This window comes from Hyla sarda, chromosome 3 (assembly GCF_029499605.1).
Source record: "Hyla sarda isolate aHylSar1 chromosome 3, aHylSar1.hap1, whole genome shotgun sequence".
Taxonomy (NCBI): Eukaryota; Metazoa; Chordata; class Amphibia; order Anura; family Hylidae; genus Hyla; species Hyla sarda.
In genome coordinates, this window is record NC_079191.1 from 298,949,718 (window position 1) to 298,976,399 (window position 26,682).

The 26,682-nt window shown below is 42.7% G+C and overlaps 1 protein-coding gene across 5 annotated transcripts in view; it reads right to left on the reverse strand.

Moving 5' to 3' along the window:
* Positions 1-26,682, reverse strand: part of GNG4 (G protein subunit gamma 4) — a 141,996-nt gene that overhangs the window by 55,539 nt on the left and 59,775 nt on the right. For 2 of the 5 annotated variants that reach the window (XM_056566946.1, XM_056566949.1), the window contains one exon: positions 10,638-10,792. The exons of the other annotated variants lie outside the window; for them this stretch is intronic. The gene's annotated coding sequence lies outside the window, so the exon portion shown is untranslated. The remainder of the gene's footprint in view (positions 1-10,637; positions 10,793-26,682) is intronic. 5 annotated transcript variants of the gene reach the window in all.

Consider the following 26,682-nt stretch of genomic DNA (forward strand, 5'->3'; position numbering starts at 1 on the left):
GCACTGCCCTGAAGGCATTAAAAGAAAACTTGAATATTGTGATACGCCCCGCCGATAAGGGCGGAGGCATTGTAATACAAAATTACATGGACTACGACAAGGAAGCATGGAAGATTCTGGGGGACACCTCGTACTATGAACAGGTTAACAGTAACCCTCTTCCTGCACTAAAACAAAAAGTTTTCTCTATACTGGAAGATGGTGTCAAACAGAATGTCATTACCAAGAAAGAAAATAACTTTCTATGGATCTCCAACCCAAAGATGCCCTTTTATTACCATCTACCTAAGGTACATAAGGACCAGGAACATCCACCAGGAAGACCTATCATTTCTGGGATTGAGAGTATTACTAGTAACATCTCACAGTACCTGGACCTTATACTCCAACCCCATGTCCAGAATCTAACCAGTTATCTTAAAAATTCGGACCAACTAATCCAAATACTAAAAGATATAACATGGGAAGAGAACATGCTGTTGGTAACTAAGGAATAAAGAGCACAGCGTCCTACTTGAGAAATGACACCAAAATCCCTGAAAATCAGGCAGATTTTCTAACTACATGTCTGGAACTTATTCTAAAAAATAACTTCTTCACGTACAACGGGAGAACGTTCCAGCAAACCAGAGGGACAGCCATGGGCACCAGAGTGGCGCCCTCCTAGCGATCCTCTTCATGGGGCAGTTTGAGGAAGAGTTCCTCTACAAAAGTAATCTGTTTTGCGAGCACACAGTCATCTACAAACGCTATATAGATGATTTATTCTTGCTTTGGAAAGGTACAGTCGAGCAGATCCATACACTGATCTGCGAAATAAACAACACTAATTGGGGTATTACCCTAACACCAAACATCTCCAACAAGGAAATCGAATTTCTAGACCTACTAATCTCTCACCATGACAATAAAATCCTTACCTCCACGTTTTTCAAAACCGTGGACTCCAACAGCTATGTACCGTTTTTGAGTGGCCACTACTCAAAATGGAAGCAAAATATACCCTATGGCCAATTTTGCCGGGTGCGCAAAAACTGCACGAGTATAAAGACATACATTGACCAATCAAAAATTCTAAAGAACAGATTTGCTATAAAAGGATACCCTAAAACCCTGGTAGAAAATGCATTCCAGAAAGCACTTATACTCACTCAGGAATCCTGCTTACCATCCCCTCGAGTGCCGTCAACAACTCTGAATGATGCAAACCCAAAAGAAGAATTTGAAAAGGAGAAATCAGAAGAAAATCGAGGAAAACCAAACAAATGTTTGAAACACAACACGGAGAGGAAGAACAGTAGTTTTATAACAACCTACTCCTCAGGCCACTACAACATAAGAAAGATACTACAAAAACACTGGGGTCTTTTAAAAAATGACCCCTACCTGAAAGAAATCCTGTCTTCTCAACCTATGCTTACATTCAGGAGAGCTCCCTCTCTTAGAAATATGATAGCGCCCAGTCGCTTGAAGAAACAAAGACCAGCCAAACGTTGCACTAAGGAGACCACCCTTAAAAAAGGTGTGTTCAAATGTGGCAAGAAGAGGTGTCTCTGCTGCAACATCATAGCAGATCACAGCACCGACTTTAAGAGCCACCACACAGGTGAAACTTTCCAATTGCAATTCCACCTGACATGCCAATCCCAGTTTGTCATCTACCTCATCAACTGTTGTTGTGGAAAACAATACGTGGGGAGGACCACACAAAAATTACACCAAAGACTAAATCAACACAGATGCAATGTGAAAAAGGGATTTATGCTCCATGGCCTATCACGGCACATCACAACTAAACACAATGAGATCAAAGAAACCTTTTCCATCATGCCCATTGATTACATCCCAGAACATATTACCAATCGTTTGGAAGCTTTGGGAAAAAAAGAAATGTATTGGATTTACAGGTTGGAATCTCTCCAGCCTCATGGATTGAATGAAGCCATTGAATTAATCCACTAAAGTCAAATACTACAGACTCACCTACTCCGACTGCCGCACCGCTTCTTTTCATCATATCATCCTCACCTTAGGAACTCCAGCCAGGCCATCCACCCACGGGATCGTCTCCCAAATTTCCACACCTACATTGGAGGATAATATACCACCAAAGGTGAATCTCACTAAAATGTTCCCTCACCGTAGTAAAAACCTTCGGGAGTCGCGATCCTGCTACATCTCTGCCACAAAATATTCCCTTACTCAAGTTCTACCTCCAGGGACTACGACCTGGCTACATCTCTGCCTTCCCATGGGGCCGATTGTTGGAGAGGGAGCCCTATACGTTACCCCTATAAAAACACCACACTGAAGAAGATAAACAGCCCTTCATTCTAGCTCGGGCCTGTCCGGAATGTAATGTTAACATGTGGTCAACATGGGAAACACTCACCCATGTCTCCCATACCATGGACAGCCGCGATCCTCCCGCACATCTATCTCTGCATGTCACCGGACTACAGGAAGCAGCACTCTATCACTCACACCTACACCGCCTCTCATACGGAGGGCAGGGCTAATGGTCCCAATACTTTCAAGTATCTTTAATATGGGAGATGTATCTGTGTATTTTCAGATTTTGTGTGCTTTTTCCGATTTACCTCCGCCAGAGGGTTGTAAACACTGCTGACACGGTGTAGCCCATATGTATATTACAATTATGGTCATGTTTGCATTTATGTTCTTGCCATGCACCCGGTAATTCGCGGTGATTTTCGCGGGCTTTTTTAAGTATAAATCAGTGGCCTCTGCATACATGCCACATCATTGGATCTGACAAAGAGGGGGTCCCAACCCATCGAAATGCGTTATCTGTGATTTTTCTCAATAAACTCCAACTACTAAATTACTCCACCTAGCAAGGCTATTCCTTTCATGATCACCATTTGTATCCGATACCTGCGAGCTGACGCAGAGGAGAGAGCGCTTTTTGGACACAGATTTTTTTCCCTGAGCAAGATTGTCTCGGAGAAACTCTATCCATTGCATCCTCCAGATGTCCCAGACCCACAGGACGCCACGGTGTGAGCCGCACCTCCTAAATTCAGCCATTCCCGTTGCACCGGGAGACAAGCACTACTTGGTGTTGTGCCCAGTGCACAACACCCCAAGGTGAGCAAAAACTGTTCATACATCTTCTGCTCAGTGTATTAAGAACTACATTTACGGCACATTGTCGCGCTATTTTCCTTTTTTTGTTTCTATTTTTCCATATATCAAGTATCAACTGAATGAAGTGACATTGATACATTTGTATGATTTTAGAATTTTATGTGACGCACAACCCTTAAAGAAAGGAGCCCATTTTGGCCTTAAGGACATCATAAAATTTAGAAAATCTGACCTGTGTTGCTTTATGCATTAATAACGATGAGATTCTTTTACTTATCCGTCTGATTCTGAGATTGTTTTTTGCGTGACATATTCTACTTTAAGATAGTGGTAAATTTGTCGATATTTCACAAAAATTCAAAATCAGAATGTTCAGTTTGAAGTGGATTTGAAGGGGCTTTCTGTTACAAATCCCCCATAAATGACCCCATAATAAAAACTGCACCCCTAAAAAAAAGTATTCAAAATGACATTCAGAAAGTTTGTTAACTGTTTAGGTGTTTTACAGGAACAACAGCAAATTGGAGAAAAGTCAAAACCTCAATTAGGGGGTTACACCCCTAATTTTTCAGTTTTAAATGGGGTTAATGGAGAAAAAGCACCACAAACGTTGTAACCAAATTTTTCCCGATTCTGGAAATACCCCATATTTGCATTTAAAGCGTTGTGCGGATGCATGAAAGATGCATGAGGGAAAGAGGCAACTTTGGGATTTTAGAGAGAGGATTTGGCTGGAATTAAATCGGCACTGTCAGATATATTGTTTTGCAATGCTTTATAATATAATCAAAATTTTTTATGTTTTGCAATTGCTTTTATCAGAATTTTTTTTATTTCATGGTGAAAAAGCCAGTCAAAAACTTGGCCCCTAGGGGGTCCTCCTGTCTTATGGAACACATACCAGTCTGCAGTCATTGCCAACATCATGGACGATTTCCTTGATTAACACCAGGTCCAGCACTGCTGTGCTTGCTCCCGGCCCTCTCACTAACTGTGTGAGCACATGGCCGCCAGGAGCGCACGCACACACATTGGTGTAGCGACCGGGGTGTTGGCCGCACCGGGTGACACCAGCCTCAGTAGCGACGCACCATAGTAACACCCCACCCCCTGTGGAGCTCACAGAAACAATGTGAAATATTACTGTAATACCCACCCAATCATGTCCCCATTGCCCTGCTGGACTCCAAAGGGGTTAACTTGTGCCTGGAGCCCATCTGTCACTGATATGTGACACCGAGGTGGGCGTAGATGGAATGTTTTGGATGGCGGTGCCGGAGCTGCGCTGATGCCTATTACGTCACCTTCAGGACTGGTCCCAGGCATACCAGTTCTGTGAGGAACAAACAGGATGCTTAGGAACAGCAGCAGACAGAGGTGCACCCTGCTGGGAGAGCTGGGGGGGGGATAGGGAGGGAGGTGGTGGTGTTTGTTATTAGTGTTGTTTGAGAGACTGACATGAGGCAGACATGATGCACAGTAATGAGGGGGGGGGCTGATGATGCAGACATGTGGAACAGTAATGTGGGAGTTAGGGTAGGGGAACCTCATCACACACACACACCCCAACCCTCACACTATTGTGCCACATGTCTGCATCATCAACCCCCCCCCCTCATTACTTTGCATCATGTCTTCATCACCCCCCATTACTGTGCATCATGCCTCCCCCCCAACCCCCCCCCCCCCAATTACTGTGCCTCATGTCTGCATCAACCTCCCCACCTCCAACCATCCCATTACTGTTCCTTCCTCATGTCTGCATCATCACTGTTTTTACGGGCCACCTGTCCAAACTGTGGCCCTCCAAATGTTGCAAAACTGCAACTCCCAGCATGCCTAGACAGCCATTTACACCAATACTACATATGTGGTAGTATTATATTCATAGAGTAAAGTGTGTGGTATTATTATATTCATAGGGTACAGTGTGTGGTATTATATTCAGATGGTACAGTGTGTGGTAGTATTATATTCAGAGGGTACAGTGTGTGGTAGTATTATATTCAGAGGGTACAGTGTGTGGTAGTATTATGTTAAAAGGGGACAGTGTATGGTAGTGTTATATTCAGAGAGCAGTGTCTGGCAGGGTTATAATAATAATTGCTTTCACATAGAGGATCAGAATGCACTGAAGGAGGCAGTGTAATTAAGGGGGGAGGGAGGGGGTGTAATTAACTCCTTCAGGACGAAGGGCGTACATGTACGCCCCTCGCCCGGTCCCCGTGTTTAAAACGGGGTCACACTGTGACCCTGCATCACACTAGGTCGGTCCTGGCTGCTAATGATAGCCGGGACCCTGGGCTAATAGTGTGCGGCACCGATCGTTGTGCTGCACGCTATTAACCCTTTAGACGCACCGATCAAAGTTGACCGCTGCCTCTAAAAATGAAAGTAAACGCTTCCCAGCAGCTCAGTCGGTCTGATCGGGACATCGCGATAAAATCTTTGTTAGGACGCGAGCGGAAACCCCCTTACCTTTCTCCGTCGCGTCCAATCTGCGTTTGATTGCTCCAAGCCTGAGCTACAGGCTTGTACAATCGAGCCCCTATCTCGCTGATCCATGCAAAGCTATGGCTTTGCAGGGATCAGGGTAAGAGATCAGTGTGTGCAGTGTTATAGCCCCCTATGGGATCTATAACACTGCAAAAAAAAAGTGAAAAAAAAAGTTAACAAAGGTCATTTAACCCCTTCCCTAATAAAAGTTTGAATCACCCCCATTTTCTCATAAAAAAAAAAGACTGTGTAAATAAAAATAAACATATGTGGCATCGCCACGTCCGGAAATGTCCGAACAATATTATATATCATTGATTAAACCGCACGGTCAATGGCGTATGTGCAAAAAAAATCCAAAGTCCAAAATAGCATATTTTTGGTCACTTTTTATATCATGAAAAAATTTATAAAAAGCCCATTCAATTCAAAAATGGTACCGATAAAAACTTCAGAATACGGCGCAAAAAATGAGCCATCATTCCGGTCCGTACGCAGAAAAATTAAAAAGTTATAGGGGTTAGAAGATGATCATTTTTAACATATAAATTTTCCTGCATGTAGTTATGATTTTTTTCCGAAGTACGACAATATCCAACCTATATAAGTAGGGTATCATTTTAACCATATGGACCTACAGAATAAAGAAAAGGTGTTATTTCTACCGAAAAATGCACTGCGTAGAAACTGAAGGCCCCAAAAGTTACAAAATGACTTTTTCTTCAATTTTGACGCACAATGAATTTTTTTTTCCGTTTTGCCGTGGATTTTTGGGTAAAATGACTAATGTCACTGCAGATTAGAATTGGTGGCGCAAAAAATAAGCCATCATATGGAATTTTATGTGCAAAATTGAAAGCGTTATGATTTTTAGAAGGTGAGGAGGAAAAAATTAAAATGCAAAAACGGAAAAACCCTGCATCCTTAAGGGGTTAAAGGGGGGGAGGGGGTGTAATTAAGTGTGGGGGGGGGGGGAGGGCGTGTAATAAGGTGGGGGTGCCAAACAAAGGGTCCGCCCCGGGTGGCAAATGCTCTAGGTACGCCCCTGACAAAGGTATCTGTGCTGAGGGTCCGTGATGAGACATCACCCACGGGTAGGCAGAGTTTGCTGGAAGGCGCTGCTGTGACTGCCACTGACCTGCTAAAAACTGGACCAGTGGTGCAGGTAAGTCAGAACACCACTGACCAAGGAAGCACAGGTATTGCCAGCAAGCCAGTCAGCAAGCAAAGTAAGCTATTGTCAGGGTGAAAGGGGATGATGGGGGTGCTACTGCCAGGGAGAAAGGGGATGATGGGGGTGCTTCTGCTACTGCCATGCTGCATGCTGGAAGTTGCAGCTTTGAAAAAGCTGGAGGCAGCCTGGCAGGGAAACAGTGCTCTCCATAACCTGTCACACTCTGAAACTACAACTCCCATCGTGCCCTGACAGATATACAGGCTGCCAGGGCATGATAGGAGTTGTAATTTTATATGATCTCTTCACATACAGTAAATCTGTCAGGGCATGATAGGAGTTGTAGTTTTAGAGCAGCTGCAGATTGACTTTGTGGAGGGATCATATAAAACTACCAATCCCATCATGACCCTGACATATATACAGGCTGTCAGGAAATTATAGCAGAAACGCTGATGCGTTTCGAACCATGTGGTTCTTAGTGCCCTGCCTAAGTACCATATTGTTCGAAACATGTTAGCGTTTCTGCTATGCTTTTAACCTCCACCTATTGGTTTTCATTTTTTCTATATTTTAATCATGTGAAAAAAAATTTCGGACTTAATTTTTCACATCATTTTTGGGAGCTGGAATTTGTACGAAATTTCTTTTGGATTCATTCACACCAAGTATGCGGCTTGTTTTTTTTTCCGTGCTTCCTATGGGACTTCTGAGGTTCTGAAGAAATCTACAGGGCGGTGAGATGTTTTTTTCTTTTTTCTATTTTTGTAAAAGTGCTCTAACCTGTCACTCTATGAAACTACCAATCCTATCGTGCCCTGACAGATATACAGGCTGTCAGGGCATGATAGAAGTTGTAGTTTTGTAGCAGCTGGAGAGTGACTGGTTGTGGATGGATCACCTGAAACTACAACTGCCATCATGCCCTGACAGATATACAGGCTGTCAGGACATGATAGGAATTGTAATTTTATACGATTCTTTCACATACAGTCAATCTGCAGTCGCTCTAAAACTAAAACTCCTATCATGCCCCGACAGATTTACTGTATGTGAAGGGATCATATAAAATTACAATTCCTATCATGTCTTCACAGCCTGAATATCTGTCAGGGCATGATGGGAGTTGTAGTTTCAGGTGATTCATCCACAACCAGTCAATCTTCACCTGCTACAAAATCACAACTCCTATCATTTCCTGACAGCCTGTATATATGTCAGGGTCATGATGGGATTGGTAGTATTATATGATCCCTCCACAGCCTTTGGCTGTCCGGGCATGCTGGGAGTTGCAGTTTTGAAACAGGTGGAGGCACCCTGGTTGGGAAACACTGGGTTAGGGAGAGAATATATGTGTATATATTTAGTACTGTTCCATATATTTGAATATGTTCTCTCCCTAACCTGTCACTGTCAAACTACAACTCCCATCGTGCCCTGACAGATATACAGGCTGTCAGGGCATGATAGGAGTTGTACTTTTATAGCGGCTGCAGAGTGACTGTTTGTTTAGGGATCATATAAAACTACAACTCCCATCATGCCCTGACAGCTTGTATATCTGTACATAGCATAAAACCAGAGAGGAAGGGGATACAGATGAGACTTCTGTACTTGGCTGACTGTCAGGCTTGCTCCCAAGACCAGTGACTCAGAGCAGAGAGGGGGAGGAGGGGGAGTGGCTATCACACTGAGGAGAAATAGGACACTCCCCCTGCTTTTGGTGAATAATAATAATAATAATTATTTTATTTATATAGCGCCTACAGATTCCGCAGCACTTACAATTATGGGGTACAAACAAAGACAAGTATCAGACATAATATTACACAATAACTATTCAAACAAGAGGTGTGGGGATATGTTGAGACCAATTAACCTCTTCAGGACACAGGGCGTATTGATACGCCCTGCATTCCGAGTCCTTAAGGACCGAGGGCGTATCCATTCGCCAGTGGGAAATCCGGTCCCCACCGCTAGCCGGTTGGGGACCGGAGCCGGATGCCTGCTGAAAGCACATCGCCCAGGGGGGTCCTGAGACCCCCCCATGTCGGCGATCGGAGAAAATCGCATGTCAATTCAGACATGCGATTTTGTCCAATTCCGGGCTGATCGGGTCTCTGGGGACCCGATCACCCGGAAAATAGGGCTGATCGGAGTTGTCAGCAACAGCCCCGATCAGCCTAAAGGATAGGAGTGAGGTCGCAAAGCTGCGATCTACTCCTATCCCCTGGCATTAGTCAGAACAGAGTTCTGACCAATGGCAGCGCAGGACAGGGGGTTGCCATGGCAACCCCCCGTTCTGCCCGCCCCTGGATGTAGAGGGGCTCTGGAAAGAAGATGGAGGCCATACCTGCAGGAGAAGATGCCTGGGGACCTGGGATCTTCGCTGGAGCCTGCAGGATCCTGATCAGGTAGGGAATCGACAGTGGGGGGAGAGAGGGGGGGAGGATTGAAAGTGAAAGTAAATTGATCTTTACTGTGGCAACCACTAGGGGGGCCAAACTGCAACTCCCAGCATGCCCAGAGAGCCAAAGGCTGTCTGGGCATGCTGGGAGTTGTAGTTTTGCAACATCTGGAGGGTCACAGTTTGGAGACCACTGTTACAGTGGTGCCCAAACAGTAGCCCTCCAGATGTTGCCAAACTACAACTCTCAGCATGCCTCGACTGCCCAGGCAAGCTGGGAGTTGTAGTTCTGTAACATCTGTCCCTTCAGATTTAGCAATTTTCATGACATTTTTGAAAATTGCTGCTCTACTTTGAAGCCCTCTAATTTTTTCAAAAAGCAAAAGTATGTCCATTTTATGATGCCAACATAAAGTGGACATATTGTGTTTGTGAAGAAAAATAAAATTTATTTGGAATATCCATTTTCCTTACAATGAGAGAGCTTCACAGTTAGAAAAATGCAAAATTTTCATGAAATTTGGGGATATTTCACCAAAAAAGGATGCAATTAACGCCGAAAATTTACCACCAAAATAAAGTAGAATATGTCACGGAAAAACAATCTCAGAATCAGAATATTCGGTAAAAGCGTTTTCGCGTTATTAATTTGTAAAGTGACGGTGGTCATAATTGCGAAAAAGGGCTCAGTCCTTTAGGTGAAAAAGGGCTGCATCCTTAAGGGGTTAAAAAATGTTATAGGCCTGTCTGAAGAGATGTGTTTTCAGGCCACGTTTGAAACTATGGATGTTGTTGCTGAGTCTGAGAGATTGAGGTATATCATTCTAGAGAACCGATGCAGCACGAGTGAAGTCTTGGAGACGGGAGTAAGAAGTTCAGATTATAGAAGATGTTAGTGTGAGATCATTAGCAAATCGGAGAGAACGTGTAGGATGGTGAACAACTTTTACAGTGAACAGCATATAAAAGGTAATTCTAACAGAAATAAAGGCTGTATACTCATAACATGTACATGATCAAGATGAGGTACTGAGCAACATAGAACAGTTTTTTTAATTTTGGCTGATCTGACAAGTACGAGTCGGGGGTTGTATCCCCTTTACAAAGCCCCCATGGTGTAAGAACAGCGGAAACCCCCCACACGTGACTCCATTTAGGGAAACTCACTCCTCAAGGAACGTAGTAAAGTGTACAGTGTGTATTAACACCCCCCAGGTGTTTGCCAATTTTTGGAACAGTGGGCTGTAAATATGAAAAATTACATTTTTCATTTTCAAAACACACTCTTCCAAAAATCTGTCAGACACTTGTGGGGTGTAAATGCTCACTGCAACCCTTGCTACGTTCCCTAACTCCAAAATGGACTAAAAACACAAAGCAGAGGTGCTCCCTGTGGAGGATCACACGTGCTAATGCTGGACAGGGACGGGGATACAGGTGGTCTCTTACCAGCTCCGGTTGTGTACCGACATACACAACAATGGTTAGCACGTGTTGAAAAGAGGATTTAGTTATCCGTCTGCAGCCTTCCCATAAGAACTTGTATAATCCAGTGAACTTCGTAGGTGACAGGGAATTATCTGGCGCTGACCGGAACAGTGAGGCTTCAGGTAGATAGATTCAAGCAAAAAAGCTTTATTCAGCCAAGATGTAACGCGTTTCACTGTGCAAGCGCAGCTTTCTCAGGCATGGCAATCACAAGTACCAGCAAAAGTTTTAACCCCTTCCATACAAATTGGAAACAAGAAAAAATCGACATAATTTACAAATTTTTTTAATGATAAATACATGAGCAACAATAGTTGAAAAAACATAAAATTATATAGAAAAATATATATAGGAAACGCACATAAAATAGAAGAAAATTTATGTAATAGTTAATGCCTTCTAAAAGACGCTAGTGTGAACATACACTAAAGAAACTTACTAAGAGAACGGAAATAAAATCAAAATAGTACTAATAATGATAATAATGAAAATGAATAATAATAATCTTAATAAATAAAAATAATTAGAAATTAAAAATAAAAATACATTTTCCTTTAATTAAATTCATGCAGTTTTGCTACATAGTCTGAAAAAAATCAATCATATATAATTAAATAATATATAAATTATTTATTAACGAAACATGTAATATAAAAACATGTTAATGCATAATGAATATTTCTATCGAACATTTTCGATAATTTCAGTCCTGAAGGAGTCAGTGTAGCCAATTTATAAATCCAAAAGGATTCCCTATTGATTAACTGTTGGTATCTATTTTGTGCGTTGCTTGGAATATTTTCAATAATTTTTAAACTAAGATGTTCAACTCATTTATAATGTGTATTGAAAAACTGCCTTGACAGACTGTAGAGCATAAAAACATGCTTAATGTTCCACCTGTGCTTACTCATATGGGTCTGAACAGTGCGGCCCACGTATTGCAAACCAAAGGTGCAAGACAAAAGATAAACTGCAAAATTCGTATCACAATTATTGTTGCCCGTAATTTGATATGTTTTTTTAGTTTGAAATGAGGTAAAGTCATATGTCATATTTTTTATTAACGAACAGCACAGGCAATGGCTCGGATTGCAGGGACTACATCCACAATCATGGGGGTACGCATCCACCACTAACACTTCGGCTTTTCCTTAAAAAATTTTAGCCAATTTTTTACGTTTACCTGGGGCAATTAAGTTAGGTCAATTTCTCGAGCGTCTAAAGGTGAACCCTGGGTTCAAAGGAACTAGATATTTTAAAATAAGATCACTCCTAATGATATGCCCACTCTGCATAAAACTAAATGAATCTCACTTAAATATCCCCCCACACGGTAATAATAGCATGATAAATCAAACAAGCAATGATAATGAAAAAGTCAAAATATTTAATTTATCTGATCATATTTTATGAAATCATGAGGTTAGCTTGCTTTCAAAAGGTTTATCCTTTTGCCCCACTAACCATCCATTAGGGGTAAATTAACCATTTCCTGTCATTTTTCTATAATGGAAAGAACTAAACAGATCCATCCAACTCAACTTCCCCTATTCTTAGTGATAATGAGGGACATTTATCAATGTTTGCTTATGTATTCTTTTTTTTTAGTAATTTCTTCCTTACTTTTTTTTTGCTTATGTGCGACGTATTTATCAACTGGTTTCAGCCTGTTGATAATTTTCTTTCACGTAAGCAATTTTTCCTTTTTTACTTTGGTAGTAGCTTTTTCTGCTCCATGTTTGAGCTGGAGTAAATTTAGTCAATTTTTAACGCTGTTGTGACTTTTTTTTGAACAGTTGCGACTGTCGAAGTTAATAAATACCAGACTACCCGTAGTCCATTTTAAAATTATTACTACGTAGTAAATTTTAGGAAAACTTGCTTTTCTCGCTTTCCAGGCAAAATGTCGCACGAAAAATCGCGTAGTCGCAGTTGCGACAATTTTGAGACAATTATAGTAAAGAAAACCTGACTAAACCCGTTGATAAATGTCCATAAATATATCCACATTCATTATATTTGATGTTAACCCAGTGAAACATGTACCTGTAAAACTTGTATCCTCCTTTTAGCCTATCCACCACCGTGGCAACTATTTGGATACATTTTATACTTAAGTTATGAATGAGTTTAACACTTTATGTGAACGTTCCTTCATTGCTGGCGATTCTGACAATCTTTTGGAAACTGAAAGAAGAGCGATTAAGACAATACAGGAGAATGCCTCCATCATTGTCCGCCCGGCGGACAAGGGTGGAGGTGTCACTGTATTAAATCGCTCTGCATACATCAATGAAGCAAAAAGGATCTTATCAGATACAGACTATCATACGTTATTAGAACACGATCCCTCCACCGAATATCATGAGATGTATTGTATGTTTTTATATTACATGTTTCGTTAATAAATAATTTATATATTATTTAATTATATATGATTGATTTTTTTCAGACTGTGTAGCATAACTGCATGAATTTAATTGAAACGATTTTTATTTTTAATTTCTAATTATTTTTATTTATATTTATTAACCCCTTAAGGATGCAGGGCGTATGCACACGCCCCCGTTTCCGAGTCCTTAAGGGTATGGATACGCCCTGCGTTCTTCTGGTCCCTGCCGCTCACAGGGCAGGGACCGGACCGGGATGCCTGCTGTTATCGTTCAGCAAGCATCCCGGCATAACGCCCAGGGGGGTTCTGAGGTCCCCCCCATATCAGCGATCGCCGCAAATCGCGCGTCAATTCAGACGTGCGATTTGCAGTTATTCCAGGTCAATCGGGTCTCTGGTGACCGAGAAAAAAAGGGTGAATGGGGCTGTCCGAAACAGCCCCATTCACCCTTACTCAGGAGTGAGGTGGCACAGGTGCCGCCTTGCGATCACGTGACTGATCGGTCAGAACGACCGATCAGTCACGGACCTGCTTGAGACGGCGATCGGAGCGGAGATCGGCGCCAGAGGGGGTCTCCTACCTTGCCCTGGTCAGGCGGGGGTCCCCTCTGGTGCTGTGTCAGCGACAGGAGCAGCAGGATCGGCTGCAGCAGCGGCAGCGTCCTGGGGCAGGATACACAGCAGGAGGTAAGGCCTCTTTACTTCCTGCTGTTGCTTAGCAACAACTCTCGGCATGCAAAAGCCAAAGGGCATGCTGGGAGTTGTAGTTTTGCAACTGCTGGAGTTCCAACTACAACTCCCAGCATGTCCTTTGCTAGTCTGTGCATGCTGGGGGTTGTAGTTATGCAACAGCTGGAGGCACTTTTTTTTCTATGAAAAAGTGTGCAGCCAGGTGTTGCATAACTACAACTCCCAGCATGCACAGACTACCAAAGGGTATGCTGGGAGTTGTAGCAGTGTGCCTCCAGCTGTTGCAAAACTACAAATCTCAGCATGCCCTTCGGCTGTGAAAGCATGCTGATTGTTGCAGTTTTGCAACAGCTGGAGACACGTTGGTTGTGAAACACAGAGTTTGTTACTTAACTCAGTGTTTTGCAACCAGTGTGCCTCCAGCTGTTGCAAAAATACAACTCCCAGCATGCACTGAGAGACTGTACATGCTGGGAGTTCTAGTTTTGCAACAGCTGGAGGTACACTGGTTGCGAAACACTTAGTTAAGTAACAAACTCTCAGTGTTTTTCAACCAATGTGCCTCCAGCTGTTGCATAACTACAACTCCCAGCATGTATGGTCTGTCAGTGCATGCTTGGAGTTGTAGTTTTGCAACAGCTGGAGGTTTGCCCCCCCCCCCCCATGTGAATGTACAGGGTACATTCACACGAGCGGGTTTACAGCGAGTTCTGCTGCAAGTGTGAGATGCGGCAAATATTCCGCCTCAGCTCAAACTCCCAGCAAAGAAACTCACTGTAAACCTGCGCCTGTGTGAATGTACCATAAAAATACCACACTACACTACACAAAATAAAAAGTAAAACACTACATACCCCTACACAGTCTCCCCCCCAATAAAAAAAAATAATAAATCTTATACGGCACTGTTTCCAAAACGGAGCCTCCAGCTGTTGAAAAACAACAACTCACAGTATTGCCGGACAGCCACTGACTGTCCAGGCATGCCGGGAGTTTTGCAACAGCTGGAGACACTGCCGTAGGGTATTTTTGTGGCGGATTCAAATCCCCAATTTAGTCCTCAAATGCGCATGCCGCTCTCTCACTTCAGAGCCCTGTCGTATTTAAGGAAAGAATTTAGGGCCACATATGGGGTATCTCCGTACTCGGGAGAAATTGTGTTACAAATTTTGGGGGGCTTTTTCTCCTTTTACCGCTTATGAAAAGGAAAAGTTGGGGTCTACACCACCATGTTAGTGTAAAAAAAATAATTTTTACACTAACATTCTAGTGTTGCCCCATGCTTTCAATTTTCACAAGCGGTAATAGGGAAAAAAAAAAATTCAAAAATTTGTAACGCAATTTCTCCTGAGTACAGAAATACCCCATATGTGGGCGTAAAATTCTCTGCGGGCGCACAACAAGGTTCAGAAGTGAGAGCGCACTATGTATATTTGAGGCCTAAATTGGTGATTTGCACAGAGGTGGCTGATTTTACAGCAGTTCTGACATAAACGCAAAATAATAAATACCAACATGTGACCCAATTTTGAAAACTACACCCCTCATTGAATGTAACAAGGGGTATAGTGAGCCACCCCACAGGTGTTTGATAAATTTTCGTTAAAGTTGGATGTGAAAATAAAAAAAATTAAAAAATTAAATTTCACTAAAATGCTGGTGTTATCCTACATTTTTCATTTTCACAAGGGAGAATAGGAAAAAAGCCCCCCCAAAATTTGTAACCCCATTTCTTCTGAGTAAGAACATAACCCCATATGTGGATGTAAAGTGCTCTGCTGGCGCACTACAATGCTCAGAAGAGAAGGAGCGCCATTGGGATTTTGGCAAGAGGTGTCTGAAATTGAAGGCCATGTGTGTTTACAAAGCCCCCATAGTGCCAGAACAGTGGACCCCCCACATGTGACTATTTTGGAAACTACACCCCTCACGTACTGTAATAAGGGGTGCAGTGAGCATTTATGCCCCACAGGTGTCTGGCAGATTTTTGGAACAGTGGCCCGTGAAAATGAAAAATGTAATTTAATTGTAAATGTTCACTGCACCCCTTATTAAATTTACCACTATCATAAAGTACGGTAATTTACCACTATCATAAAGTAGAATATGTCACGAAAAAACAATCTCAGAATCAGAATAATCGGTAAAAGCATCCCAGAGTTATGAATGCTTAAAGTGACAGTGGTCAGAATTGCAAAAAAAGGGGTGAGTCCTTGAGGTGAAAAAGGGCTCAGTCCTTAAGGGGTTAAGATAATTATTATTCATTTTTATTATCATTGTTATTATTATTTTGATTGTATTTCTGTTCTCTTAGTAAATTTCTGTAGTGTATGTTCACACTAGCATCTTTTAGAAGGTGTTAACTATTACATAAATTTTCTTCTATTTTCTGTGCGTTTTCTATATATATTTTTCTATATAATTTTATGTGTTTTTTCAACTGTTGTCGCTCATATATTTATTCATTTTAATTTTAATGATTTGTATATTATGTAGATTTTTTCTTGTTTCTAATTTGTATGGAAGGGGTTCAAACTTTGGGTATATAACCTTGCTGGTACTTGTGATTGCCATGCCTGAGGAAGCTGCGCTTGCGCAGTGAAACGCGTTGCATCTTGGCTGTATAAAGCTTTTTTACTTGAATCTATCTAACTGAAGCCTCACTGTTCCGGTCAGAGCCAGATAATTCCCTGTCACAACGAAGTTCACTGGATTATACTAATTCCAAAATGGGGTCACATGTATGGTCTTTTTTTTTTGTGTTTATGTTAGAGCTTCTGCAACGATCAGCCATCTCAATGCAAATCACCAATTTAGGCCTCAAATGTACATGGTGTCCTCTCACTCCTGAGCCATGTTACCCACCCGCAAAGCACTTTATGTCCACATTTGGGGTATTTCTGTACTCACGAGAAATTGAGTTACACATTTTATTGCTTGTTTTTCCTTTTAACTCCTATGAAAATGAAAAAATATTGGGCAACACCAGCATGTTAGTGTATAATTTGTAACTATTTCTCCTGAGTATGAAAATACCCCATATGTGGCCCTAAACTGTTACCTTAAAATACAACAGGGCTACGGAGGGAGAGAGGGCCATGCACATTTGAGGTCCAAATTAGGGCTTTGCACAGGGGTGGAGGGCAGTTGCAGGGATTGTGAGGGTCTCGCATGAAGGGGGTGTGGCGGCTGCGCGTCCTCCTCACATGCAACTTTAGGGCAGACTTGCAACACGCAAAGTCGCAGAAATATACACCTTCTATACAGTCATGGGTGTAAATGTTGGCACCCCTGAAATTTTTAAAGAAAATTAAGTATTTCTCACAGAAAAGGAGTGCAGTAACACATGTTTTGCTATACACGTTTATTCCCTTTGTGTGTATTGGAACTAAACCAAAAAAGGGAGGAAAATAAAGCAAATTGGACATAATGTCACACCAAACTCCAAAAATGGGCTGGACAAATTTATTGGCACCCTTTCAAAATTGTGGATAAATAAGATTGTTTCAAGCATGTGATGCTCCTTTAAACTCACCTGGGGTAAGTAACAGGTGTGGGCAATGTAAAAATCACACCTGAAAGCAGATAAAAAGGAGAGAAGTTAACTTAGTCTTTGCATTGTCTGTCTGTGTGTGCCACACTCAGCATGGACAACATAAAGAAGAGAACTGTCTGAGGACTTGAGAACCAAAATTGTGGAAAAATAACAACAATCTCAAAGTTGCAAGTACATCTCCAGAGATCAAGATTTGCATTTGTCCACAGTGTGCAACATTATCAAGAAGTTTGCAACCCATGGCACTGTAGCTAATCTCCCTGGACATGGACAGAAGAAAAAATTGATGAAAGGAGTCAACGCAGGATAGTACGGATGATGGATAAGCAGCCCCAAACAATTTCCAAAGATATTCAAGCTGTCCTGCAGGCTCTGGGAGCATCAGTGTAAGCGCGAAATATCTGTCGACATTTAAATGAAATGCTATGGCAGGAGACCAAGGGGGACCCCACAGCTGACACAGAGACAAAAAAGCAAGACTACATTTTGCCATAATGAACTTGAGTAAGACAAAATCCTTCTGGGAAAAAGTCTTGTGGACAGATGAGACAAAGATAGAGCTTTTTGGTAAAGAACATCATTCTACTGTTTACCGAAAACGGAATGAGGCCAACAAAGAAAAGAGCACAGTATGTATAGTGAAGTATGGTGGAGGTTCAATGATGTTTTGGGGTTGTTTTACTGCCTCTGGCACTGGGTGCCTTGAATGTGAAATCTGAGGATTACCAACGGATTTTGGGTTGCACTGTACAGCCCAGTGTCAAAAAGCTGGGTTTGCGTCCGAGATCTTGGGTCTTCCAGCAGGACAATGACCCCAAACATATGTCAAAAAGCACCCACAAATGGATGGCAAGAAAGCACTGGAGAGTTCTGAAGTGGCCAGCAATGAGTCCAGATCTAAATCCCATTGAACACCTGTGGAGAGATCTTAAAATTGCTGTTGGGAAAAGGCGCCCTTCCAATAAGAGACCTGGAGCAGTTTGCAAAAGAAGAGTGGTCCAACATTCCAGCTGAAAGGTGTAAGAAGCTTATTGATGGTTATAGGAAGCAAATGATTTCAGTTATTTTTTCCAAAGGGTATGCAACCAAATATTAAGTTAAGGGTGCCAAGAATTTGTCCAGCCCATTTTTGAAGTTTGGTGTGACATTATGTCCAATTTTCTTTTTTTCCTCCCTTTTTTGGTTTAGTTCCAATACACACAAAGGGAATAAACATGTATATAGCAAAACATGTGTTACAGAAATCCTTTTCTGTGAGAAATACTTCATTTTCTTGAAAAATGTCAGGGGTGCCAACTCCCAGAATTCACAGACAGCGAAAGGGCATGCTGGGAGTTGTAGTTGTGTGCCTTCAGCTGTTGCATAACTACAACTCCCAGCATGCACACAGTCATTGAGCATGTTGGGAGATGTAGTTATAAAGGCACCCCCTTTTTTTCTTTTCTTACTCACCTGATCGCTGGTCCAGAGACTTCAGATCGTTATTCCAGAGTCTCTGGTACAATTACCGCACCTGCTCTGCTTGAGCAGGTGCATGATTTGACACACTTGCCAGGTGCTGCTATTGGTTGGTCGGACCAACCATTAGCAGCGATCGTAAGGTGGCATGAGTGCCACCTCCCTCCTGATGCTGAAGGATGATTGGTGCTGTCTGAGACAGCACCAATCACTCTCATCTTCCGTGCCACCGCAGGTGCCAGCATCGGCATGTCATGGAGATCACCGACTCATGTGCCGGAATGGCTTGCGACAGTTATGCGCTGCAGTGACCAGAAAAACGAAGGGTATACAGGTAAACCCTTCGTCTTTAAGTCACAGGACTCAAGGGCGTACCTGTACGCCCTATGTCCTTAAGTGGTTAAAAATTGTAAAAGTACAGCTACAGGGGCATTTAAGTAAGTGAAGGTTAACTGAATTAGTTAACCTAATTTGTAGGAGGGTCTGGAATGCTATAAACTGCAGTGACCCAGGGGATAGGTCACTGCAGTCGTTTCCGTTCCGCTATGTCACTTTCGGGTCAGTGGAGGCACACTCATCCGGCGTCCTCATGCTCCGTGGTTCAGGTAGGAGTGCATCTTTTCTGCGCTAGGATGTTTCTTTTCCTACTCTACCGCCTGCTCATATGCTCCAGCGTTGGAGGCTGCAGCGCTTGCAGCCAGTGGGGCAGCCATGCCTTACACGGGGATCGAATCCTACTCGCTCCATCTGTCGCACAGATGCAGGTCAGCAATATTATTAGACAGATCGGGGTGCCTAGGTCTGGGCTGTGATGACTCCACCATAAGTTTCGGTAATCGGCACAAGCTATATGGCAGATATGAGACCTGTTATGAGCTAGCAGGTAGTATTCAGGATATTATTGGAGTAGCTAGATGATTCACTGTTATAGGATCATTACTTGGCTGTATTAGTTGTTGTTCTGTTAAGGAGTGTCTTCATGTGGTTAACAATTTCTCCTTGTGTGGTTCTGTGTCAAAGTTACTGTGCCTACTGTTGAACTGTGAGAAAGTAGCAAGACACTTCAGCTCACCCCTGATGCCAGAAAAGCTGTGCAAGGATCAGTGTAAACCAACACAAAATCCAAAATATGGTATAGAAAGTTCAGCGCTGTCACTTGTACAAATAAAAAACTTTCCTTTATTCAGAGCCACCATGATATGATGGGATAAAAGTAACACGTTTCAGCCGGTCATGCCAGGCTTACTAATACATATGTGTTACATGATACAACCATACCTTTATAGGGATGAGACCCATCAGCCGACACCCTTTCAATTCCCTGTAAAGTCATGAAAGAAAAATCTCCCTGGTGTACTTCAAATGTCTGGTAACCATGGATGTATGAGGAGAATTGAGACATAAAACATCTGATATAGGTTTCCAAATTCTATTTTTTTAAGTATTAACCTCTTGGGGATGCAGGGCGTACCTGCATGTCCTGCTCCCACGATATAACGTGGGGTCGGTCCCGGCGGCTAACGGTAGCCGCGACTCAGGGCTAATAGCGCACATCACATCGCTATTAACCCTTTAGACGTGGCGATCAAAGTTGATTGCCGCGTCTAAAATGTAAAAAAAAGCATTCCCAGCAGCTCAGTCGGGCTGATTGTGACCACCGAATCCGCGGTGTCCCGATCAGCTAGGATGCAAGCAGAGGGTCCGTTACCTGCCTCCAGCGTGTCCGATCTGCGATTGCTCCAAGCAACCGCCGATAACACTGATCAATGCAATGCTATGGCATAGCATTTAACAGTGCTGGCAATCAATGTACAGCATGTTATAGCCCCCTATGGCTATAAAAAAAAGTGTATAAAAAGAGATAATAGATGTGATTTAACCCCTTCCCTAATCAAAGTTTGAATCACCTCTTTTCCCATTTTTCCCATTAAAAAAAAGTTAATAAAAATAAACATAAACATATGTAGTATCGCCGCGTGTGTAAATGTCCGAAATCTAAAAATATGTTGTTAATTAAACCGCACGGTCAACTGCGTGTACGTAAAAAAATTCCAAAATAGAGTATTTTTGGTCACTTTTTATACCATAAAAAATGTATGCTGATGGTGATAATTTTTGACCAATAGTGGGAGCCTTCCTGAAACGCATCTGTAGCCTGCATCCATAACTTGAGTGAATATAGGTTCTCTAATAATAATTGGCATATATTTATGGATTAGGCCACAGATCATTTTAAAATCCTGACTTTACTGTTTTACAAACATGATTGGTTTCTTCTTATAAGTTGTATTGGTATTCCTATCTAATCTTTTGTGTAGAGAACACTAATTCTGCATGATCCTTATTCATGGCAATAGACCTAGCTTTCCTAATATTCCATTTGGGATAACCCGTGTGCGAGACGATTTTTTATATTATCATCTTCTATCTCAAGCAGCTCAAGTGAAGAGCAGTTTCTCCAAGCTCTAACCATCTCACCAACAGGGAGATTTTTAGTTACATGGGCAGGATGGCAAGAAGCAGCATGTAAAATTGAATTAGCAGCTGTATCTTTGCAATGAGTAGATGTAACAATTACTCCATGGGCACTGTCCCCAAAAAGATTCAAATCCAGGAAAGAAACTTGGTCCCTAGTATGAGGTACAGTGAATTTTAACCCCAAGTAGGCAGAAAAAGCCTGTATGGCAGCCACATCCGACCCCCCAAAAAAAGGAGGTCGTCTATGATGCAACCATACCACTGAATGCAATATAAAAGATGTTACTGGGGGAGAAAAGTGTCCCTTGCAAATATTGGCAAGAGAAGGGGAGAATTGATAATTATTATTATTACTATATCACCTTTTTTCCCCTTTTCATTCTTTCAGGGTGTATAATTAACCCCGTAAGGACTGAGCCCTTTTTTGCAATTATGACCACTGTCACTTTATGAATTAATAACTCTGGGATGCTTTTACCGATTATTCTGATTCCGAGATAGTTTTTTCTTGACATATTCTACTTTAACATAGTGGTAAATTTTTGTCGCTACTTGCATCCTTTCTTGGTGAAAAATCTAAAAATGTCATGAAAATTTTGAATGTAGCATTTTTCTAACTTTGAAACACTCTGCTTGTAAGGAAAATGGATATTTAAAATTTTTTTTATATTGATTCACAAATACAATATGTCTACTTTATGTTGGCATCATACTTTTTGAAGACATTAGAGGGCTTCAAAGTATAGCAGCAATTTTAATAATTTGCATGAAAAATTAAAATCAGAATTTTTCAGGGACCAGTTAAGTTTGAACTGGATTTGAGGGGCCTTTCTGTGAGCAATACCCCATTAATGACCCCATTATAGAAACTACACCCCCCAAAGTTTTCAAAATGACATTCAAAAAGTGTGTTAACCCTTTAGGTGTTTCACAAGAATTGCAGCAAAGTGGAGGAGAAAAATCTAAATCTGCGTTTTTTACACTAACATGTTCATTTTTTCATTTTTAAAAGTGGTAAAAGGAGAAAAAGCCCCCCAAAATTTGTAACCCAATTTCTCTCGAGTACGTAAATACCTCATATGTTGACACATAAAGCGCTCTGTGGGCTCAGAACATGGCTCAAGAGGGAAAGAGCAACTGTAGGATTTTTTTAAACAAATTTTGTTGTCATGGTTTTTGGGGGCCATGTTGCATTTAGGAAGCCCCCATGGTAACAGAACAGCAAATAAACCTCACATGGCATACTATTTTTGAAACTACACCCCTCAAGGAACGTAACAAGGGGTATAGTGAGCCTTAACAACTCACAGGTGTTTGACGGCTTTGCTTTGAAGTCGGACGTGAAAATGGAAAATTAGATTTTTAACACTAAAATGATGGTGTTACCCCAAATTTTTCTTTTTCACAAGGGATAATAGGAGAAAATGGACCCCAAAATTTGAAGCCCAATTTCTCCTGGTTATGATAACACCCCATATGTGGATGTTAAGTGCTCTGCTGGACTTTTGGAGGTAGAATTTTGCTGGCATCATACTTTTTGAAGACATTAGAGGGCTTCAAAGTATAGCATGTACATTTACAAACCTCCCATGATGCCAGAACAGCAGAAACCCTGCAAATGTGACCCCATTTTTGAATCTACACCAGTGGGGGGGGGATGCTCACTGTACCCCTTATTAAATTCTGTGAGGGGTGTAGTTTCCAAAATGGGGTCACATGTGGGGGGGGGGGGGGGGTTCCACTGTTCTGGCACTATGGGGGCTTTGTAAAAACACATGGCCTTCAATTCCAGACACATTCACTCTCCAAAAGCCCAATGGCGCTCCTTCTCTTCTGAGCATTGTAGTTTGACTGCAGAGCACTTTACGTCCACACATGGGGTATTTATATACTCAGAAAAAATGGGGTTACAAATTTGGGGGGGGGGCTTTTTTCCTATTACCCGTTGTGAAAATAAAAATTTGGGATAACACTAGCATTTTAGTGAAGAAAATAAAATTTTTCATTTTCACATCCAACTTTAACGAAAATTCAAACACCTGTGGGGTGTTAAGGCTCACTATACCCCTTGTTACGTTCCGTGAAGGGTGTAGTTTCCAAAATGGGGTCACATGTGGGTATTTGTGTGTGTTTATGTCAGAACTGCTGTAAAATCAGCCACCCCTGTGCAAATCACCAATTTAGACCTCAAATGTACATGTGCTCTCACTTCTGATCCTTATTGTGCGTCCGCAGAGCATTTTACGTCCACATATGGGATATTTCCGTACTCAGGAGAAATGCGTTACAAATTTTGGGGGTCTTTTTTTCCTTTTCCTTCTTGTGAAAATTAATAGTATGGGCCAACACCAGCATGTGACCAGCAATTTTTTTTAAACATTTTAACACTAACAGGCTGGTGTAGCCCCAACTTTACCTTTTCCTAAGGGGTAAAAGGAGAAAAAGCCCCCCAAAATTTGCTGGACAATTTTTCCTGAGTATACCCCATATGTGGCCCTATACTGTTGCCTTGAAATACGACAGGGCTCCAAAGTGAGAGAGCGCCATGCGCATTTGAGGACTAAATTAGATATTTGCATAGGGACAGACCCCGATGCAATTGTCAGACTTGCCTCGGATACCAAAAACTACGGTAGTGAACTACGGCAGTGTTTCCCAAACAGGGCGCCTCCAGCTGTTGCAAAACTGCCCGCATGCCTGGACAGTCAATGGCTGTCCAGCAATACTGGAAATTGTTGTTTTGCAACAGCTGGAGGCTGCGTTTTAGAAACCGTGCTGTACCAGAGGTTTCTCATTTTTATTGGGGGGGGGGGGGGGGGGAGTGTGTAGGGGTATATGTATATGTAGTGTTTTACCCTTTATTTTGAGTAGTGTAGTGTTTCTAGGGTACATTCAGACTGCCGGGGGATTACAGTGAGTTTCCCGCTGGGAGTTTGAGCTGCAGCCAAAAATTTCCGGCATCTCTAACTTTCAGAGACTAACTGTAAATCCCCACCCATGTGAATGTACCCTGTGCCCTTTGGCTGTCTGTGCATGCTGAGGGTTGTGGTTATGCAACAGCTGGTTGCAAAACACTGAGTTATGTTGGGAAACATTGTCTGTTTCCTACTGCAGTGTTTCCCAACCAGTTTGCCTCCAGTTGTTGCAAAACTACAGCTCCCAGCATTCCCAGACTGTTGACAGGCATGCTGGGAGTTGTAGTTTTGCAAAATCTGGAAGAGCACATTTTGGAGACCACTATACAGTGGTGCCCAAACGGTTACGCTCCGGATGTATCAAAACTACAACTCCAAGCATGCCCAGACTGCCCAGGCATGCTGGAAGTTGTAGTTCTGTAACATCAGTACCTTCAGATGTTGCAGTACTACAACTCCCAGCATGCCTGGACAGTCTAAGCATGCTGTGAGTTGTAGTTTTGCAACATCTGGAGGTCTATAGCTTAAAGACCACTGTATAGTGGTCTCCAAACTGTGCTCTTCCAGATGTTGCAAAACTACAACTCCCAGCATGCTGAGACTGTCCAGGAATGCTGGGAGTTGTAGTTCTGCAACATCTGAAGGGACAGATGTTACAGAACTACAATTCTAAGCATGCCTGGGCAGTAAGGACATGCTGAGAGTTGTAGTTTTGCAACATCTGGAGGGCTACCGTTTGGGCACCACTGTATAGTGGTCTCCAAACTGTGGCCCTACAGATGTTGCAAAACTACAACTTGCAGCATGCCCAGACAGCTTTTGGCTGTCTGGGCATGCTGGGAGTTGCAGTTTGGCAACCCCTAGAAGGCAGCAATAAAGATCGCTTTACTGCTACCTTCATTGCTGCTCTCGCCATCGCCTCTTACCACCGCTGCTGATCTCCGCTGATGCCACCGATGATCGCCGGTCCCCGCCGCAAGTCACCAGGTACCGGCCGCCATCTTCTCCCCCCACTCTGCCCGACATCAAGGGGCGGGCAGAGCGGGGGGGTTTTCATGGTAACCCCCGCCTTCAACTGCCTTTGGTCAGTAGTCATTACTGACTTATGGCAGGGGATAGGAGGGGGTGGCATCACTGCCACCTCGCTCCTATCCCTTAGGATGATCGGGGCTGTCACTGACAGCTCCGATAATCCCTATTTTCCGGGCGATCTGGTCATCAGAGACCCGATCAGCCCCGAATTGCCGCAATTGGCCGATCTGAATTGATCGGCCATTTGCAGCGATCGCCAACATGGGGGAGTCTCAGGACCCCCCCAGGCATTTGCACGGGATGCCTGCTGAATGATTTCAGCAGGCATCCCGATCCGGTCCTCGACCGGCTAGCGGCTGGGACCAAAATTCCCATGGGCGTATCCATACGCCCCCAGTCCTTAAGGACTTTAAAACGTGGGCGTATGGATATGCCCGCCATCCTTAAGGGGTTAATGCATAAAGTAGTATATTGTTATAAATAAATACACACCAAAGAATGAAAAAGGAAAAAAAACGGGATATGGTAATAATGATACTAATGATGATAATAAAATCTTGCATAATGCTAATTACATAAAAGGGGAGAAATATGCTGAAAAACGATGCCACATATAGAAAGTATTAATATATAATAATGGAAAATTATTCATTACATATAAAAGTATTTCTAATTATGTAAAATGTGGAAGTCTGTGATCTGCCTCGCAGTGAAAATCATCTGTGTAAGGCTGGGTTCACACTACGTTTTCTCCCATACGTGAGCGCATACGTCAGGGGGGAGCTAAAACCTTGCGCTCCCGTATGCGCTCCCGTATGTCATTCATTTCAATGAGCCGGCCGGAGTGAAACGTTCGGTCCGGTCGGCTCATTTTTGCGCCGTATGCGCTTTTACGACCGGACCTCAAACCGTGGTTGACCACAGTTTTAGGTCCGGTTGTAAAAGCGCATACGGCGCAAAAATGAGCCGATCGGACCGAACGTTTCACTCCGGCCGGCTCATTGAAATGAATGACATACGGGAGCGCATACGAAGGCATACGGGAGCGCGAGGTTTTAGCTCCCCCCTGCCGTATGCGCTCCCGTATGGGAGAAAACGTAGTGTGAACCCACCCTAAGCCGGTGCTCTCCCCGGGACTGGCCGTTCGGCTTGAAGTGCAGGAGGAATCAGACCCAATTCGGAAATTATATTAGCAGGTAAATTTTATTGCACATACCAGAATAAAATAAAAATAAAGGAAAGTGTAAAAAGAGTGGGACTACGCATTTCGAGGGGCAGGACCCCCTCTTAGTCAGGTCCAATGATAGGACAGGGGAAAATGCAATTATCAGCGGATAACCTAATATTATGTCTGTAAATTTACGTTGTAAATAATTACCTGTAACCTTTCCCGGTCTTTTTGCCTATTTAAATGACGGCATTTTCCCCTGTCCTATCATTGGACCTGACGAAGAGGGGGTCCCGCCCCTCGAAACGCGTAGTC